We start from the raw sequence: 7,026 nt of genomic DNA on the forward strand, positions 1-7,026 counted from the left end.
TTTTATACTTTCTCTTCAGCTTGGCAGCTTTGTTTTCATTAGGCTTCTAGTTATCTGCACCAGTATTGTTCCACATCTCTCACAGTTTCTTTGCAACATCACCAATGGGTAGGCTGTGCTAACTTTTGATTTGGGAGCACTACTCAGAACAGAACAAGAAGGCTGAAGGTGGCCTCTTGGGTACATTGGGACCCTTGAACTTCTTGTTTCCCCTTTAGGAGGGATATAGGTTTTCATTTCTCTCTTATATGGAGCCTTGTCCACCTTCGCTATATTCAACTTTTCCTGCTTATTTAGCAGACATAATGTCCCACCTCTCTAAGAACTTCTTAGAGATCGCTGAGAAGTTGACAGAATCATCTGGAGGCTTCTTTTTGTGTTCCTGCCAGCAGGTTTGCACAAAGAATGAATATGATGACATTTTGTCTCTCAAGTTCTTAGGTCCTCCTTTGCCCATTTTTTTTTTTCCTCAGGGAGGCACAAAAGCCACCCAGTGCCCATCCAGCTCTCACTTTCCCAGGCACTGTCTCTGTGAAGTGCAGTGTACGGCAGTGGTGTGGGCAGCACAAGTCACATGCAGCCTCCTCTTCTCCACTCTGTAAGTTACTCTGACTCTTAGTAACTTCCTGTGCTTGTTTTTTTTTTTTCCCTCAGATTATGATTGAACACCCCAGAGGTGGAGACCCCTGACCTTTGTGAGAGATGTTCTTGGTTATTCCTACATGCACAGAATCAGGGAGCCTTAAGTTCTACAAGTTGATTTTCTAGCTTCCCAATGCCCAGGAAACTGAGCATTATTCCAAACAATGAACTCACCCTGGGCTTCTCGGTTGGGACCAACTCATTTACGTTAAATGGAGCAGTTGAAAGAGCAGGCACTATTTCTGCCACCTTAGGACACATTACCATTTGGGGATATGACGAGCCTCTGGACCTTGTCCATATCTAAAAGGGATGTGCAAGTGTTGTATGAGTTCTCTGAGAGGTGAATGCTAAGCCAATACTTATACTGGTCAGGAGATGGGAGTGAGGGTCTTAATGCAAGTTAGGAGGCTCAATGTAAGTGTGTCACACTGAAAGACAATTTAAAGTATCCAATGCTTACTCTGAAGAGGATGCCTAAGTAGGTGCATGCCAACTTCAATGCCAGTGTGACTATGGTACATAATTATCCCCCATCTTGATTTTTCATATGGAAAAGAGGCAGCTGCCCTTTGAGTTGAACTTGAGCCTCATGGGAAGTCTTCAGTATGGTCCCATGTAGGCACAGAGAACACTCATTGGTTGGAATACTACAGTGATTGCTACCATGGCTTCACATTCAGGGGACCTGAGATCTCCCTGTTGTACAAATTGTAGGTGGGTTTCATTTCCAAACTACCTTAAATGAGGTGAGCCTGTGACGGCATGTTTTTCTGGGGGGGTCGATTATTAATGACATCTCTTCTTTTGAACTGGAGTAAATGACTGTCTCTGCTTGTGCTTATCTTGGGCAAGTACTCCCACTTGCCTGACCAGCAGACAATCTGACCAAAACTCATGGTGGATGAAAACAAGAGACTTTACACATTATCTAATGAGCTTGACCTTGACAAGGAAGGGAAGAGTTGTTCATGTTATAGGGAGGCCCAGGCAGCATGTAGCATTATGGGCTAGAACCCTGTGTTGACAAAGGGCACTGTACTTGATTGATTGGATGATAGTGCCTTGGCTATTTGGGAAAGAAGGTCATATAAAGAGGATGGGCATACCACATCCTCTAAACACTGCAAACAAACTCCAGACAGACTGAAAATGGACTCCAGACACATGTGCCACCTTGTGCATCTGGCTTACATGGGCACTGGGGAATAAAATCTGGGTCCTGCTGGCCTGGGTACCCCCATAACACCAGATATACAAAGTATGTCTAAAGTTAATTTACTGTGCTGGCAAAAGCCTTCTTGCACTCATACTTTCTCTCATTCTCTAGAAGATATATTTATTTTTTTAAATAGTAAAAAGAAATGGAAACTGGGGAAAAAAGATGAAGATGCCAATACTAGCCTTGCTACTTACAGCATTCTTTTCATCTTCTCAATGTTTTAACTTTGTTTCTCCACTGCCTCAAGCTGCTATGTAAGTATCTCGATTTCCAATTTACCTTTGGAACTGGCTTTCCAAAGTGCCTCAAGACCCAAGAGCTTTCCTTTAGCAGCCTTGAGAGGTGATGTAAAATTACCAATGACCTTGTTTGGTTCACTACACTTGGCTTGCAGAACCTCTCGCTGCTTTGCCTTCATTTTGGTCTCCTGTAGTTTGTTTAAGGCGTCTTCTCTCTCCACTAGATACTGGTTTTGTGCGTTGTTGATGCCCCCAGGCTGTACTCCTTTTCTTCAATGGTTTTCATCAGGTTATCCTTTAAGGCTTCAATCTCTTTAGCATGGGCAGACCATTCAGAGTGATCCTCCTACCTCAGCCTCCTGAATGCTGAGATTAAAGGCATGCACTACTATGGCCAGCCATATATCCTTTTACTTCTAGCTAAAGAGGTGTGTGTGTGTGTGTGTGTGTGTGTGTGTGTGTGTGTGTGTGTACATGGTATAGATGCTAATACTAGTTTTACTATTAGCCAGTTGACCTTGGGAAAACTATTTAGTATCTCTGTGCTCAGTGTCCTTGTTATGTAAGTCTGTTGAAGAGGAACAATAGAATACCCACTTCCTAGAATTGGTATAAGGATGGATACTATGTGCAGTCACTTACAATAATGTGTGGCATGACTGAAGCATTCCACAAGTGCTTCAATACATAAATAAACTAAAACAGGAGTGATGCTGTAGCTCCAAGAGCCAAACACAAGAAGCTGGGGATAGTAAAAAGTTACTCTGTTCCCAACACACCTGTCATGACTAACAACTGAGATTTCAAGTTCCAGGATGACAGAAAGAAGAGAGACATAGAATGACCTCAGTCATCAAGAAAAAATCTAACTGGCATCAAAATCCTGACCTTTCATTAAAAAACCTGGTATTTCTATATCATGACCCCAGCTGGCATAGGAGAAGGCAGGAACTATCATGAAATACTTGCAAAACCTAGTAACTAAGAATATTAGAACAAGCAAGAGGACAATTGACTGCTTGTGGAAATTTGAGGAAACTGATTCAAAGTATTAATACAAAGAACTTCAAATACATTTGTGGATATCTGTGCAGTTTATATACTTGGTTTGGGTTTAGTCTTTACTTTTGACAAAGGATCTGGTGTGAAACACCTGGGACTTCCCATCATCCTATGATAATATTTGCCTTAGCAGTATCAAGTCCAAACTCACATTGAAGCACTGGGTCAAGGGCTCAGGCCAATGGCAGGTATGTCACCCAAGATGTCCACTATTCACACATGTGGGTCTGCTTCATTAAATAGTAAAAACCATTACCCTAGTGTCTAACTCCCTCTGGAGTTTGAGAGCTTTGGTCTTTGCAAAGAGTAGGCTCTGCTCAGCATATTAATATTTAAGCAAATCATGTTCAAGCACGCTCATTTGGTCTGCCTCTTAGTAAAAAAAGATGAAAGGAACACAACAGAGTAAATAACATGCCAGTCCAAAGAGAGAGAGAGACATACAGTCCCAGACACCAGTACTTTCTTTCAAAGCACGAATGGAAATAGTAGCAACAAAAGAAGATGGAACAGGGAGGAGGAGGAGGGGAAGAAGATGGACACCATGAACACAGGAGTGAAAGTGGGCAGAGGACATGTCTAAGAAAATAACAGGAAACATTCGATGAAGTTCCAGTTGCATACAGCAAGAATGTTATCTTGACAAGGGAAGTTTACCAGCACATCCTAGAACAGTTAATATTCCTACACTATTGGCTTCCCTCCAACACACAGTGGTAACTTGACATTAATGTATTTGGAACTGACTCAGCAACTTCAGAAGGTTGATTGATTGACCCTCAGTACATCATCACTAACTCTACCACATGGGAAAACAATGACTCAAATCTTATGCATTCATTAAAAACCTCAGTAGACCTTTGCACCTGGTGGATAATTCAAAATGAACAAGTGTGGAAAATGAACCTTAGTAAAGAGAATCCTGCTGGGCAAGGTGACTCAAGCCTGTTATCCCAGCATGCAAGAGGCTGAGGCAAGAGAATTGCCCCAAATTAGAGGTCAGCATGGGCTACAGAATGAGGACCTGTGTCAGAATATGAGTAAATAATAAACAAATAAAGGAACCTGGAAACTAGACCTGGGGAACCCACAGCAGCAGCTTCTGCTAGAAGCAGGGGAGACACTCCTCATGAGGGTCACTCAAGCAGAACAGGAGGGAAGCCCCTAAAACTGTGCTTTCCTGCCAACAGATATTTCTGAAGACTGTGGGGAGAGAAGGCAGAATTCAGAAAAACAAAGAGCAATGATGACTCTAACAAAGTAGCTTTCTATATGGCTAATTTGTAAAATCTTAAATTGTGATTAAACCTCCCCCAGACTTTTACTCAGCCTCTTCCCCTGACCTCAAGTGATTCAAGTATTTTAACTTGCCCTTTCCCCCAAATACCAAAGGCTATAATTCATATGAATGAGATGATATGAGAATTCTAATGAGACCTTGGAGTGTTTGTATATGGATGAGAACAACCCAAAAGTCAACTAAGAGATGTGACAAGATGAGATGAGTGTAAGTGTTCATTAAATGATAAACCATTAAATTATGGACCTTGGGCTGGGGAGATGGCTTAGTGGTTACGTACTTGCCTGTGAAGCCTAAGGACCCCGGTTCGAGGCTCGGTTCCCCAGGTCCCACGTTAGCCAGATACACAAGGGGGCGCACGTGTCTGGAGTTCGTTTGCAGAGGCTGGAAGCCCTGGCGCGCCCATTCTCTCTCTCTCCCTCTATCTGTCTTTCTCTCTGTGTCTGTCGCTCTCAAATCAATAAATAAAAAATGAACAAAAAATATTTAAAAAAAAATTATGGACCTTATCAAACTAGAACTCATAAAATGTACCCTTTACTCTTTATTGACTGTAAAGATGTATTTGCCGCCGGGCGTGGTGGCGCATGCCTTTAATCCCAGCACTCGGGAGGCAGAGGTGGGAGGATCGCTGTGAGTTCGAGGCCAGCCTGAGACTACATAGTGAGTTCCAGGTCAGCCTGGGCTAGAGTGAGACCCTACCTTGAAAAACCAAAAAATAAAAAAAAAAGATGTATTTGCCATCTAGCTAGTCTCCACCCTCTGCAGCGCAGCCTAAGAAGTCAGAGGAGCCCAGGGTCTCCCACCCCACCACTCTACCCCTGCAGCTTCCTCTTAGCAGCTGGTGTTCAAGGAGCAGGAAGAACTAGAGATCCTGTTTGATGAGGAGATGGAACAGATGACAGGTGGAAGAACTATTTACTGCTTGGTCTGATGAGGACTCCAACTGTGAGATGGATGACTGGGATGTTGAGACCATCCTCATTGTCACTCAGACACCACCTTACAGGTGCCAACAGCCTGAGAGAGACCACACAGGCAGCCACCCATTCCACCCTAAGATGAGTGCTGAGCTGGCCAAGGTCATTATGAGCAGGTCTTCTCTGGGCAGGATCTGTGGACAGAGAAGTTTGAACCTGAGTATTTGCAGATCAAGCAAGAAGTGGAGAACTTCAAGGAAGTTAACATGATCAATCAGGAACAGTCCAACACCTTGACCCCTGAGCCTCCTGTGGACCCCAAACAGGAGGTTCCTCCTGGGCCCGCAGGTTCCAGCAATTCCCACTAATGCCCTAGCCAGCAAGGTGTTTGTAGTTCCTGAGTCCTGTACCTGCTCTCTACCAACCCAGAACTGCCAAACGACCACAAAGCCAGGACCTCCATGCATACTCTGGAACCCCAGCTCAAAGACTCAAGCCAGACACCATGTTTTTACCCCATGGTGAAAGAAGGGGTGACCCTAGGTGCCAAGACACCTCAAAAGAGGAAGAAAGAGTAGCTCAAAAATCCCACACGTGGAGAGCCATGTGGGCTGGATGATCAGTTCCAAGAGCACTGGCCCAGGACTGCTTCCATTAGCTCTAGCCCCTCATTAGTCATTAACTCAGTCATCCACTATGGCTGTACCCTTCAGTCACTGCCTAATTTCCAGCATCCTTCCCATGAAGTGCTCAAAGAAAATGGTTTCACACAGCATGTCTACCACAAGTATTGGAGGCACTGCCTTATGAGCAGAAGCGCTTGGCCATTGGCCAGTCTCAGGAGATGAGCACCCTCTTCTGCTTCTGGACCTTCTTCTACCAAGATCACTTCAACAAAAGATGTGTGAGAAATTCAACAGCTGGCTCTGCAGGATGCCAAAGACAGCTAGAGATGTGATTTGGAGTGCCTATTCCGATACTTAGTTATGGCCTGGAAAAGAAGTTCTCGATGGACATATTCAAGGATTTACAGGAGGAAACCCTGAAGGATGATAAGGCTGGTCAACTCTATGGATTGGAAAAGTTCTGTACCTTGAAATATTCCAAAGCCAAAAATTTGGACTTTGGCCCCAAACTGCAACAATACCTTGGAAAATCCTGGTGTCTGCAAGAATTCCAGCTAGATTGTCCCCACACTCATGGGCAAAGAAGGCAACCACAGGAGACACCCAGTGGTAGCAGGAGGCAGAGGTGAGGGCAGGAAGCTGTGCCCATTCCTGTCTTCCAGTAGGCCTGCCACGAGGATCAGCCATTCTCCAATGCCACCTACTGGCCAGCCCATCTGGGAAGATGCCAAATAGACAAGCAAGCACTCAACACAGTGACTTTTGGAAAATGAAACCTTTGAAGCCCATGGGATTTGGGGAGAAGGGGTGGGGTGGGCAAGGTTCCATAGGGATGCCCAGACCCAGGACAGCAAAGGACTGGCCTGGTTTACTATGACAAGTCTTTGCACTGAGTAGCAGTGTGAACTCCATTTGGGCTGCTGGATGTTCCCCCTGGGCATGAGGCTGCTGCACCCTCTTCCCCCTTCATGGTTGCATCCTAGATTCTAAGCTGGGAGGGGAAGGGGGATATTTT

General features: G+C 44.6%; 1 pseudogene; it reads left to right on the top strand.

Annotated features, from left to right (window-relative positions):
* Nucleotides 1-305: 305 nt before the first annotated feature.
* LOC123457413 lies at nt 306-6,770 on the top strand (annotated as a pseudogene).
* Nucleotides 6,771-7,026: the final 256 nt, after the last annotated feature.

The sequence above is a fragment of the Jaculus jaculus genome, unplaced genomic scaffold, assembly GCF_020740685.1.
Source record: "Jaculus jaculus isolate mJacJac1 unplaced genomic scaffold, mJacJac1.mat.Y.cur mat_scaffold_45_1_1178333_arrow_ctg1, whole genome shotgun sequence".
In the NCBI taxonomy this organism is placed as follows: Eukaryota; Metazoa; Chordata; class Mammalia; order Rodentia; family Dipodidae; genus Jaculus; species Jaculus jaculus.